We start from the raw sequence: 14,578 nt of genomic DNA, 5'->3' as shown, positions 1-14,578 counted from the left end.
CTAAATAATGGCATAAAGCAGAATGCACCTATTTCATAAATCAATTCTATATAATTCTTTAGAGACTTTGAAGTTAAGAATTTTACACTTAATTTATCATTTATCATTTTGTTTAACACAATTAATTTATAATACTTTACAAATTTGAGCAATAGCACAGCAGTAGGGCATTTGCCTTGCACACAGCCAACATGGCCGACACAAGTTCGATTCCTCCGCCCCTCTCAGAGAGCCCGGCAAGCTACTGAGAGTATCTCGCCCGCACGGCAAAGCCTGGCAAGCTCCCCGTGATGTATTCGATATGCCAGACACAGTAACAACAAAGTCTCCAATGGAGACATTACTGGGCCCGCTCGAGCAAATTGATGATCAACGGGAGGGTCTTTACTTACTTTACTCACTTACTTTACAAATTTTAGGTAGCACAGAGAGTAGGAGGTTTGCCTTGCACTCAGCCACCCCGGTCGACTGCGTTTGAATCCTCCTCCCTTCTCGGAGAGCCTGGCAATTTACCGAGAGGATCTCGCCTGCATGGCAAAGCCTGGTAAGCTACCCATGACATATTCGATATGCCAAACACAGTAACAACAAGTCTCACCATGTTACCGGGCCAGCTTGAGCAAATCAATGAACAATGGGAGGACAGTGACATTGACAATGAAAATTTTTAGGAGTATAACTTCATAAACACACATGCACATATGCACATATATGCATAAGTGATACCACAATTATTACTACATTCTTGTGTCATTCAAGAAGTCAAATTTATCTCTTCTACCTTTTCTCTCACTCTCAGCTCATTTCCTCATTTAACTACTGTTTCATTGTCAATGTCTTAAGAGCTGTTTGTGTGTGTGTGGGGGGGGGGTGTGTGCACACATGTTTGTGTGTATGTGCATGCATGCATAAGTTTGGTTTGTTAGTTTTCTATTCATATTTTTTGTTGTTAATTTTTGTTTATTTTGGTTTGGGATCACATTCACTGGTTCTCAAGGCTGATTCCACGGTTTCATGTATTTTATGGGCTAGCATCTAATTCTTTAATAAGGGGATAGTAAATTTTTCTGCAGTGTTAGTGATATTCTTACATTCTTTTGTATGTGGCTGTTGAGGTTTACCACTAACATTTTTTGAACAGACTTTTCTTTCCTGTGAATAAGAATCACTTGCTCCTTAATAAAAAGTTAGTTGTTCATATGTCAGAGAATAATTTTATGTATATGCTATCAATTTTGTTCAGTTCATCACTTTGTCCAATTTTATTCCAATACTCTACTCTTATTTTAGTGGCATTACTACTCACTTGCTAACATAGTTTGAAGTTAGAATATGTGATTCATTTATTATGTTAAATGTATCACATATAATTCATTTCAATAGGGAACAAGGAAAAAGGAAAAATTTAATATTTTTAATGTACTCTTGAATTTAAGCTTAATTTTACTTCACGTGAATCCCCTTGAATCTAAGCAATCAAAGTAACTTGGCATAAAATCAATAGCAAGAGACAAATATTTTAAATATGATATGATAATTTAAACAATCAAAACAAAACAATATTCAAAAGACAATGATTTTCTATGTACCAGTTAATTCAATTTATAAAAAACATTTGATTGGCAACAAATATTGTATAAAATATAGAAATCAACACAAGTGCTAAAATGTTTTTAATAGCTTGTCTGAAAGGAGACTAATAATGGGGTCTCTTAAAATGAATTCAAGTTTTACTTGCTTTAGATTTGAAATGGCATATAAGCTTAGAAGTGTAGATGTAAAACTTCATAGTAAATTTCAAATAATCATACTTAGAAGCAACAAACAGAAGAGACCACCAGACCCAATCATTTCACAAAGCCAGACATCAAAGACAAGGGAGAAAAATGAGAGAGTGACAAAGAAAAAAAGACAAATTGCAAAACACAGTTTCTTTAGAAAAATGACAGTAAGTTCTTTTATATCAATAATTTCACTAAAGGTTAATGGTCTGAACTCACTAAACAATAGTCACAGAGAGACTAGATGGTCATGTTCTTCTCTAACACACAGGAAATAAAATCCAACTTCCTGCTATTTACAAGGCATCCCCCTTAAATCTCAGTGATAAACACAGACTCAAACTAAATGGCAATAAAGCAATCAGACAAGCAAATGATGGCTTAAAATAGCAAGGACAGTCGTACTTATGTAAACAAAATTATATTTCAAACTAAAACAGATAATAAGAGACAGGGATGGGCATCATATAATGATTAAGGAATCAATACATCATGAAGAATTAACACTCATTAACCAAATGAAGCATCAAATGAAGGGGCATCAAAATTTATAAAGCAACTACTAATAGGCCTTTAGAAAGACATCTACAGCAAAACAATAATAGTATCTGACTTTAACACCCCACTCTCTCATTTGGAAAGATCAATCAGAGATAAAATCAACAAGGAAACCCACAACAGCTTTAAGTGAGGAGTTGGAATAGCTAGCCATATAGATTTGTACAGGATGCCCCATCATTAAAAGAAAACCAAATAAACATTCTTGTCTAACACACATGGAATGTTCTCAAGGATAAACCACAGGTTGAGACAAAGCAAGTGTCGTTAAAAACATGAAGACTAAAATATCAAATATCTTTTCAAATGATAATGAAATTATACTATAAATCAATAGCACTGTAGCACTGCAGCACTGTCCTCCTGTTGTTTCTTTGATTTGCTTGAGTGGGCACCTGTAACGTCTCCATTGTGAGACTTGTTGTTACTGTTTTTGGCATACCGGATATGCCACAGAGAGCTTGCCAAGCTCTGCCGTATGGTAGATTACTGTCGGTAGCTTGCGGGGCTCTCTGAGAGGGGCAGAGAAATAGAACCTGGGTCGGCTGCATGCAAGGCAAATGCCCTACCCACTGTACTATCGCTCTAGTGCACTATAAATGAATAAAAATCAATAATTCTGGAAAAACACAGACATTTAGAAACTGTGGGACTGTAGCATTGTCTTCCCATTGTTCATCAATTTGCTTGAGCGGACCCAGTAATTTAGAAACTAAACAACATATTTAATAAGTAATGGGTAATTTAGGATCTAAAAGAAAGAATTTATATTATTTATTTTAATTACTTTTTCTTTCTTTTGGTTTTGGGGTTATACTTAGCTGTACTCAGGGTTTACTCCTCACTCAGTTCTCAAATATTAGTCCTGCAGGAAAGTCAGAAGACAATATGGGATACCAGCAACTTAACCCTACTCGGCCACATGTAAGACAAGCACTCTACCAGCTGTACAATTTCAAAAGGCCCTAAAAAAGAGAACAAATAAATTCCTGGAAGCAAATGAGAATATAGATGTGAGTTACTGGAACATATGAACTAAAGCAAAAACAATATTAAGGTTCATAGCAGTGCAGGTTTATAGGAAACAAGATAAAGCTCAAATGAATAATCCCATATCACATCCTAAGGGACTAGAAAGAAGAGAACATATGAGAACCCTAAGTCAGTAGTAGTAATAAAAATTAAAAGTCAGTGCAGAAACAAATGAAATAGTAATAAAATGTTGATACAAAAGATGAATAAAACAGTAGTTATTTCTTTGACAGAATAAACGATATTTACAAATCTGTATCGAGACTCACAAAAAGGGAGGAAATCCAATTAATAGAATTGCACAAGAAAAGGATACATGATTATGGATGGCACAGAAATACAGAGTATCACAGAGAATACTATATCCAATTGATGGCTCTATGCCAGAGAATCTAAGATAAATGTATCAACTTTTGAAATGATTAAGCCTCCCAATGAGAATCTACAAAAACTGAATACATTTTTGTAAATTATAAAATTCTAGGGGCTAGCAAAATAGTATAGTGGGTTAGGTGCTGGCCTTGCTGGCAGCTAACCCAGGTTTGTTCTTTATAACCACTGCCAGGAGTAATCCCTGAGCATTGCCAAGTGGGCTTTCACCTTGTTTTTGGTGAAAACAAGCCTATTAGATACAAGGAAATGGAAAGAATAATCAAGCTTATCCCAAAAGAAAATCCAAGATCCAGGTGTTTTGTTGGCACTCTACCAAGCCTTCAAAGGGTTCATATAACTTTATCAATAACTTCCAAAAATTGCAGTACTGTGAATTTTACCAGATAGTTTATGGTAAAGGTAAAAAAGGTAAAGGCCCTCCCGTTGATCGTCGATTTGCTCGAGCGGGCCCAGTAACGTCTCCACTGGAGACTTTGTTGTTACTGTGTCTGGCATATCGAATACTCTCGGTAGCTTGCCGGGCTCTCCGAGAGGGGCGGAGGAATCGAACTCGGGTCGGCCGTGTTGGCCGCTTGTAAGGCGAACGCCCTACCCGCTGTGCTATCGCTCCAGCCCAAAATTATTCCAAAAATACCAAAATCATACATATCTCACACACACAGACACATAAATTATAGATTATATTATAGACTAGTTTCCCAGATCAACATAAATCCGAACACCTTGAAAAAAACTCAAATATACTCAAAGAATCATACATCAGGACAAAATAGAATTTATTGCAAGGTTGCAAAGATTGTTCAACATAGACAAATCAATTAATTAAAAAAAGAATGACAATAATCATATGATAATATCATTGGATGCAAAGGAAGCTTTTTACAAGAATGAACATCCACTTATGGAAAACAAAGACGACACTCTCAACAGAATGGAAGAAACATACCTCAACAAAATAAAGGTCATATACAAAAGAGCCTAATGATAATTTCATACACACTGATGAAAAACTAAAAGCTTTTACTCTAAGATCAGGCACTAGATGGGGACAGTCACTCTGACCCATTATTTTTCACTTGATTTAGGAAGATATACTTACAGCAATTAGGTAAGGAGAAAAAATGAAATAGACCCAGTACTCTAACACTTTAAATTACTGTGGCTAAACTAAACTTGAATAAAAAAAATATTATACTAGAAAAGCTGGCATAAGTGAGACAGAGAGAGCATTTGAGCTCATCCCTTTCTTTTTCTACCAAATCAAAATAGTTTATGTCCCAATCAAGAGATATAATTGTGAAAACTATGTTGTTGAATATTAAAATTTCAAAATAATAAAATCCATAAATCTATATCCCCAAGTCACAATGCTAAGTCATTAAAATTTCCAAACTAATTCTAAAAAGTTTTAAAATTATTTACATGATATTTAAAATTTTAAATAACATTTATCTGAGAAACATATAAGAACATGACAGACAACCTACAGAATTGAATTTGCCAAGGAGGTGTAGCTGGGAGGGTAGGAAGACATTGAGACTATGGTGAGAGGTTGGACAATGATACTGGCAGTGGTGTGATATTGCTTGAAACACTAGTATTGCTAGTACTGTAAGTCACAATATCTAAATAATACTAGAAGAAAAGAGAAACTAATTAAGCTATGCATATTTTCTATACATAGAGAGCTCTAGAGATGCCACTAAAATCTATTTGAAACATAAAACAATAATATAAATTGAGAAGCTAGAAAATAAACATGCAAAAGCTGCTTGATTTCTATATTCAATGAAGAAGATAAAGAAATAATGAAACTAACTTTCCTTAAAATGGCAGAAAAAATTCAAGTACCTAGGAATGAAGATAATAAAGATTATGAAAGGCATAAATTATAATTGATCATTTCATGAAATAGAATATATGAAAATGAATGATACTCATGGACTGAATGGACTCATGGACTCATGCTCATGGACTGAATGAGTTAACATTACTAAAATGACTATCCTACTAACTGTATTATAGTCATTTAATTCAAACTTTATTCAAATTACAATTGTATTGTTCAGAATATAAAACAGGGGCTGGGGCAATAGAACAGTGGGTACATCCTCTGACTTGCATTATGCCGACAGAAGTTCAATCCATGGCATCCTGGATGGTCCTCTGAGGGAATTATTAGTAGTAATTCCTGAGTGTTCTCCCATTTTTCGTCAATTTGCTGAAGCGGGCACCAGTAATGTCACCATTGTGAGACTTGTTGTTACTGTTTTTGGCATATCAAATACCCCACAGAGAGCTTGCCAGACTCTGATGAACAGGCAGGATGCTGTCAGTAGCTTTCCAGGCTCTCCAGTAGGGAAGGAGAAATTGAACCCGGGTCAGCCTCATGCAAGGCAAATACCCTACCTGCTGTGCTATCCACTAATGAACAACGGGAGGACAGTGCTACAATTCCTGAGTGTAGAGCCAGAAGTAAGCCCTGAGCATTGTTGGGTGTACTCACCGCCCCCTCCCCAATAAAACAAATTCTAGCAAAATTTAGGGTCAGAAATATAGTACAGAGGCAGAGAAATATAGTACAGAGGCATTGCTTTCTACAGACCAGGTTGGGTTCCCCAGTATCCTATAAGATCCACAATCATTGCCAGGAGTGATCCCTGAGTACAGGAGTAAAGCCTAAGAGTATGTGGCCCCCAAACTAAAACAAACTAACAAAGGAACATAGTAGCTGAATAACACAGGTCCAAAGACAACAGAAACTGAGATCTTATTTAGTAGGAAACATAACAATGGGGGAAACTTAAAGAGTGAGGATTGGAGGGAAGGACATTGTGACAACGATGGAGGAAAGCAGAATGTTAGGTGTTTTCAAGCAGACAGAATGTGTGGTTCAAGAATATTTTATGTACAAAACCATATAAATAACAATTTTGTAAACCACAGTGCCAAAATTAATATTTAAATGCTCATTTATCTTGTTACCATAGTTTGTCTACTAAAGATTTGGTGGTTTAGAGTGATGAGTTAATTTGAAATTGCTTAAACATGTATATATTTAAAATAGAATCATGAATCTAATTGTTAAAAATAAATGTTGAAAATAGTGCTAAAATTAATTTAATATATAATCACATTAATGTTCAGTGATACCACCTGAAAATTGGATTAGATATTGGAGGGAAAAATCTTGGTGTATGTACCACCTAAATATATGTTTCATATATATGGGAATACATCTTTGAATGAAGGATTCTAGTCACATATATGTGTTTGGCAGAGAATACTAACATTTCTTTTCTTCTATATGCTGTAAGTAGTTTTTGCATTGGATTTTCATTCCTTGTGACACATTTAATGTCTTTACATAAAAATAGAACAAAGAGCACAAATTCATTAACAGTGAGGTACTGTACATAATTCATGTTATTTTTAGCTCTATACTATTGTTTTCATATATTCTATATACCTCTCTGATAAGAATACAAACTTTATAGACCAAAAAAGGACTATTAAAATTTTTCAAATTTGTTTACTATGCTATGACTATTTAAACAGTTATCGAAGAAAAAAATTCTTGGTAACTTAAATAGCATATGTGCAAACATAAAATATACTGTTGAGGAAGTCATGCTCCTCAGAATCTTATGGCATAGGATAAAATTTATTTATCATTTTCTTATATTGGAACAGAAAATAAGAGCTGTAAATAAGATACGCCACTGAAGATATTTATGAAAGTCATTGATTTTATTTTTTTAGGATAGAGCGTAAATACAATCTCACACTATCACAAAATATGCAGTCAAGTTTCCCACATTTGGAGAAATCATAAGAGTCAGCACATACAGAATGCAATGAATAAGCCAAATTCGGCGAAAACTACCGACATGGTCATGGTATCTCTGTGCCAGGTAAGTATCATCATTGATATTTTTTTTGTTTATGAGTCACAGAAAACACAGCAATGTATCATATATAACAGAAGACACTGGTAGCAGGAAATGAGCACTGGTGAGGGGATGGGTCCTGGAAGATTGTATGACTGAAACTTGTATGTCTCAGTGATTCAAAATTTTCTTAATGTATTATTTAATTAATTAATTAATTAATTAGCTTTTTTGGGGGTCACACCCGGCGATGCACAGGGGTCACTTTTGGCTCTGAACTCAAGCATCACCCATGGCCCTGCTCAGGGGACCATATGGGATGCTGGGAATCGAACCTGGCTCAGCCACATGCAAGGCAAAAGCCCTACCCGCTGTGCTATCGCTCCCGCTCCAGTGATTCAAATTTTTAAAAAATGTATCCTAAAAACTGTTAGAATATCTCTATCTAAAGGTAAGGTAAAGGTAAAGACCCTCTGTTGATCATCGATTTGCTCGAGCGGGCCCAGTAACCTCTCCATTGGAGACTTTGTTGTTACTGTGTTTGGCATATCCAATACATCACAGGCAGCTTGCCAGGCTCTGCCGTGCGGGCGAGATACTCTCGGTAGCTTGCCGGGCTCTCTGAGAGGGGCGGAGGAATCGAACTTGGGTCGGCCATGTTGGCTGCGTGCAAGGCAAACGCCCTACTGCTGTGCTATCGCTCCAGAGATAATATATAGGTAAGAGATTATACATATGTTACTTACAGTACATTTAGAAAGTCTAGTGTTAAAATGATTATTATTAAACATATTTCACTGTGGCTACTCTCTAACATAATTAAATGTCATACCAATGGATGTTACATAGATGTTTTAACTTTTTATGTTTGTTTTGGTTTTGGTTTGATTTAGTTTGGGGGCCATAGCAGGAGGTAATCAGGGCTTACCTACTGGTTCTGTGCTCAGGGATAACTTCTAGAAGTTTCAGGGGACCATATGTGGTACCAGGTATATCATATGCAAGGCAAGTGCCTTAACTCATACTATTTCATCTGACTCTGCTTTTTTATTTTTATTTTACTTATATTTCCTTAGAAATATATTACCTTAGAAAATATTTCCTTAGAAATAAATATTTCCTTAGAAAATAAATTGAAATGGAAGAGGTTGTATTTTCTTTGTTTTGTTTGACTGTTCCTTTATATGAGTACTTTAAAATTTAATTTTAAAATAAAAGTTCAATTGGTCAAGTTATTCATATTATTTTTATAGTACCAAGTATGGGGGAAAATGCTATTCTAACAATCATATTAAAGAATAAAAAGACCTTTCCTAAAGGTGAGCAATTGCCTTTGGTTCTATTAGTTAAATGTCATATTTTCTTCATGTAATAGAACTCACTCTCTTTTAATATACTTGTCTACAATGATATCTGCTACTTTATTCTAAATTGAGAATACTAGGAGTTTCTATTTCTGATAGAAATAATCGTGAGTAAAATGACAACTATGGAAAAATCTCTTATGTTTAATTTTATCTCCATTAATTTCAAACAGTTTAATACTAATCATATAGTTAGAAATTTTGTATTCGGAAGTTACGGCCACCAACTGTCAGTTTAAAGCAAAAGAGGAATTTTGCAAACAATGCAGATGTAACACTGAATCTAAAAGTAACAATGGCCTAGGACATAAATGAAAATGGCATCGCTCTGTTTCTGAAGTTTTGATTCATTTGTCTTTCATTATTTCTTCAAATTGTCTGTTCCATGCCTCAGGGCACATAGAAGTAAAATAGTCCTCATACTCATTGATAACATGAAACTTGTGACTCTGAGTTCTGAACCTCTAAGATGTTGATTCAATAATCTGTATCTGCTGAATTGCTGCCACAAATAAGATAACTTAGCACATGAGTCACTGTCACTGTCACTGTCCTCCCGTTGTTCATCGATTTGCTCGAGCGGGCCCAGTAATGTCTCCATCATGAGACTTTGTTGTTACTGTGTTTGGCATATCAAATATGTCATGGGTTGCTTGCCAGGCTTTGCCATGCGGGCGAGATACTCTCGGTAGCTTGCCGGGCTCATGGGTATAAGACTAAATCTGTTCCTCTAATGGAATGTGTAAGGCAAAACTGGGGATGCTTCAAACCCTCTAAAAGTGGAAGTTGATAAAACAAAAAAGATACATCCATTAATATATCCCATTAATGTTATTAATGTAGGGGTAGAGGGCAGGACATCTGCCTCTCATGTGATTGACCTGGGGTTGTTACCCAGCACCACATGTGGTTTATCTACCACATTTGGCCCCAAAAGCTTTCCAGGAGTGATCCCTGAGTGTAGAGTCCCTGAGTATTGCCAGGAATGTCAAAAAACATCAACGAAAAAAACAGAAAGCCTGTTTTTCTACATTAGATGGATTTCTCACCAAACTTCAAAATTTGCTTTCAGATCAGGTATAAAACGCTTTATACCCCATTGATCTCATGAGAAAAGTTTCTGCTTTCATAAAAGAATATGAGTCTGGTTATTAGCTTAAATTCTTTTCCTTCAGTACAATTATTCTGATCCCTACCTCACAGAATCCCTCTTCCCTGCTAGTCATCCTGGCAAATAGTACAGCCAAAGTTAAATCCTTATGGCAATTGATATAGGCTTTATTTGAAATTATTAAATCTTATATTATCTTATATTTCATCTCATTATCAAAATTTTTGGCTAGTTGTCTATATGATAAATCTAAACCAACAGATTCTACTCCACATGCACACCTCATTGGTCTTGTCAACCATAAACACATTTGATACTTGTTTCCCTATCATTCTGGTGAAGATCATCTTGAGCATTACATGTTCCAGCATTAGAATTTAGGAAATAGAAATTCCCTGATTTTACAATCAGGAATAATTATATTTTCAAATTTATTGCCACCTGCCATCACATTTCCATACCACAAGAGCACAAATAAGTTATTCACAAGTTGTCTTTTCAAAAGTTAACAGTTATATATCTCAATCCAGTTCTGCTATACAAAGAATTCCTTTGGAAAATAACCATTCTTAACCTGTCATTGTGCCCACAAAGAGAGGTTAATTATATCTAACTTAAAGTGTTGTAAATATTAAAAGGTATAATATATAAAATGCTGTTGGCATAAGTTTGCCTTTTAAATAAATACTAGTTTTCATCACATTTAACCCAGCAGCCCTTAAGAACTAGAGGTTCAGAATTTAGACACAAGCAGTCAACTGGCGAAACTCAGTAAGTCAGTGTGAGAGCTAAGTGTTATACTTGGAAGAGGCAGCACTGTCTGTCTCTCCTGCCCTGAAGAAGCTGCTGAGTATCACAGTATTAAGTATTATATATTATAATACATATAATATATACTAGTAAAGGTAAAGTAAAGTAAAGGCCCTCACGTTGATCATCGATTTGCTCGAGCGGGCCCAGTAACGTCTCCATTGGAGACTTTGTTGTTACTGTGTTTGGCATATTGAATATGTCATGGGGAGCTTGCCAGGTTCTGCCATGCGAGCGAGATACTCTCGGCAGCTTGCCGGGCTCTATATATAATATAATAATACTATATAGTATTCAGTATTATATAATATACCACAGCTAAATAGCATAGTGTATAGTATAATATACACATAATCTACTACAACTGCATAGTATAATGTATAGTGGCATCTTGCAGTTACTAGAAATAAAGTGAGGTTTGAGGAATATCCTTAATCTGTGTTCCATATAAATTTTCTATTTGATTCTTGAACATGATTTAAAATTATATTAGAAAAAAGTGACAGGAAGTACAGGATTAGTTATTTGTTTAAAGGTAAAAGGTAAAGGCCCTCCCGTTGATCGTCGATTTGCTCGAGCGGGCCCAGTAACGTCTCCATTGGAGACTTTGTTGTTACTGTGTCTGGCATATCGAATACTCTCGGTAGCTTGCCGGGCTCTCTGAGAGGGGCGGAGGAATCGAACTCGGGTCGGCCATGTTGGCCGCTTGTAAGGCGAACACCCTACCCGCTGTGCTATTGCTCCAGTTATTTGTTTAAATGTTCACTTTCCAAGCTCTCTTTATGTGGCTACATTACTTTCATCTTCAAAAAAATTAAACTTACATACAAAATAATCAGGAGAGAAACAGCAGTTGTAACGATGATTTATAAACTATGTTTATTTTAGGGGGAAATAAAAATATTAAATATCTATTGACAGAAAAGGGATAAAGTATTTTTGATCTAGTCACAAACAATTTAGAAATTTATAATGAAGTCGACTATTAGTTTATATGCATTGAAATAAAATAACGTTTTTATAATTAGGTTATATACATGGGTTCAGAGAGACAGTACAGCAGGAAAGTGATTGCCTTGCACAGGCTAACCCCTATTTCATACCGGCACCATATATGTCCTGTACCTCCAACTCTGCCAGGAGTGATCCCACATGCAGAGCCAGGACTAAGTTCTGAGGAAAGCTGGGTACAGACTGAAAAATCAAACACACAAACAAAACAGACAAGAACAAAATTAGGTTATATGTTAGTATAGCCTGATGTTGAATGTCACTGTCACTGTCACTGTCCTCCCGTTGTTCATCGATTTGCCCAAGTGGGCCCAGTAACGTCTCTATTAGAGACTTTGTTGTTACTGTGTTTGGCATATCGAATACATCACGGGTAGCTTGCCAGGCTCTGCCATGCGGGCGAGATACTCTCGGTAGCTTGCCGGGCTCTCCAAGAGGGGCAGAGGAATCGAACTCGGTTCGGCCATGTTGGCTGTATGCAAGGCAAACGCCCTACCACTGTACTATACACAAAACATGCCAAATGCTGTGTAGCAGATAACAAAAATACTTAGAAGCATATTCAGCAAATATGTTGTATTTAGTATTTTACTTTGTACTCTTGAATTTATACTAATTTTACTTTGTCCAAATGTTCAAAAATGTTAGTAATATTGGTGACTACAATCAAATAAAGCGGTAACACTTGGAGGGAGAAGAATAAAAAGGTAAAATATGCCTGTGTCTACTATCAACCTTGAGTTATTTTCTGAGTATCAAACACCATCCAACTGCTGTCTTACCTTTGACCTTGCTTTTCAGCTCTGACCTTGTCTTACTAAGCATGCTCTTAGCTCATTCACAATCTAGATTGCCTCCCTCAGTATTTGGACTATGAACTCAGATGCTCTAGCAAAAACATTTGCTGCCTGAATTATTGCTTACACCTCCTTGACCATTCCCAGACTTTTCTGATTTCCTGACCTTGACTCTATTCCTATTAGAAAGTGCTGGTCAGAGACTTTTCTCTGACTACAACTTCCAGACACCTCACCACATACACACTGCTTTAAAAAATAATCATTCCTTTTTATTGTAAACAAAATCAATGATTCAACTTCTTAGTAATAGGTCTAAGTAATAAGTAATATATTTATCTTATAATTTGGTACAAAAATTGTTTTATTGAAGTCTTTAATTTAAAAAAAGTACAAACAATATAATTATATTACTCTGTTCTTTCCTGATTTATGTTAAACACATTTGTTAGCTCCATTATTGTTGTTATTGTTTACACAAAATATCTTTGTCACATTAGAATGACCATTTATTTCAATTGAAATAAACCTGAGAATGAATAAATCCTTGTTGATAAGCATTACTGATGGCAAAATACACACCATTTTGTATTTGTATCATCACAATCACGATCACGACCATCCCGTTATTCGTCGATTGCCTTGAGCAGGCCCCAGTAATGTCTCCTTCGTCCTAGCCCTGAAATTTTTTAAAAAGTGCCATATTCAAGACTCTTTCAGAGTTAGAAGAATGAGATCCATCATTGTTACTGGTATTTGGCACATTGGGTACGCCACAGGGAGTTTGCCAGATTGCCGTGTGGGCAGGTTACATTCGGTAGCCTGCCAGTTTGTCCAAAGCAGGAATGAGATCATAAGATGTCGCGCGGCCATGAATGTGACCGCGCGGCTGGTTTTTATAGTCTCTGAGTCTTGGCCGTTGATGGGATTACACGGCGCCAGGGGGCCAGTTGGTGGGTGTGACCCCCGCCTACTGGAATTTGGAGGATCTGGGTGGAGGATGCTCAGCCCCGATCTGAGTAGGCTTGGAGATCTCAGTCCCAGGACCCGCATGCCTCTGTTTCTCTGCTGGTACCTTCATGTGTGCGGAGAGTGGTCTCAGCATGGTGGTGGCTGGTTTTGGAGGTCTTCGGCTGCTGGAGCCCATGTCCATGATAAATTATTGGCGTTTGCCTTGCACACACCTGACCCAGCCGAACCAGGTTTAATTTCTCTGCCTCTCTGGGAGAGCCCAGCAAGCTACTGAGAGTGTCTCACCTGCACGACAAAACCTAGCAAGCTCCCCTTGACGTATTCAATATGCCAAACATAGTAACAACAAGTCTCACAATGGAGACATTACTGGGCCCGCTCGAGCAAATCAATGAACAATGGGAGGACAGTGCTACAGTGCTATAGTACTGACAATGATTCTGACTTCTCTATTCTGCAAAACAGTTCATTTTATTTTCAGTATCCATAGTTGACTATGCAATGACAGAGCATCCCATGGGTCTTTGTACTGCTCTTGAACCTGCTTAGATAAGCCAACTAAAGTCCTGGGGAAGAGGACTTCCCAAGCATACTCAGTTTTAGGATGCATTCCCCTTACTATGATGGTGCCTATCCAAAGCATGAGAGGTCTTAACTTTGAAAGGCTTGTAGAGTCATTCATTTCTTCACTACAAAGCAATAGGCAATGTGCATGGAGATAAATATATGCTTGTGTCTTATCTCTTTGTTCCTAAATTTAATTTCATTAATCTGCAGAGGAAATTAATGATGTGTCCATTTTCAATTGTGGAATTTGAAACTGACCTCTTATTTGGCAGGCAAGGGCTATAGTCTAAAT

General features: G+C 36.5%; 1 non-coding gene across 1 annotated transcript; it reads right to left on the bottom strand.

The window, feature by feature from the left end:
- Positions 1-7,525: 7,525 nt before the first annotated feature.
- LOC130033822 (U1 spliceosomal RNA) lies at positions 7,526-7,686 on the bottom strand. The gene has a single exon (XR_008793985.1). It is a non-coding gene; the product is annotated as a U1 spliceosomal RNA (small nuclear RNA).
- Between the last annotated feature and the right edge of the window lie 6,892 nt (positions 7,687-14,578).

Source organism: Sorex fumeus, unplaced genomic scaffold (assembly GCF_029834395.1).
Source record: "Sorex fumeus unplaced genomic scaffold, SorFum_2.1 ptg000054l, whole genome shotgun sequence".
NCBI classification, from domain to species: Eukaryota; Metazoa; Chordata; class Mammalia; order Eulipotyphla; family Soricidae; genus Sorex; species Sorex fumeus.
Note: the sequence above shows the minus strand (reverse complement) of the source record. Positions and strands in the feature narration are given on the sequence as shown.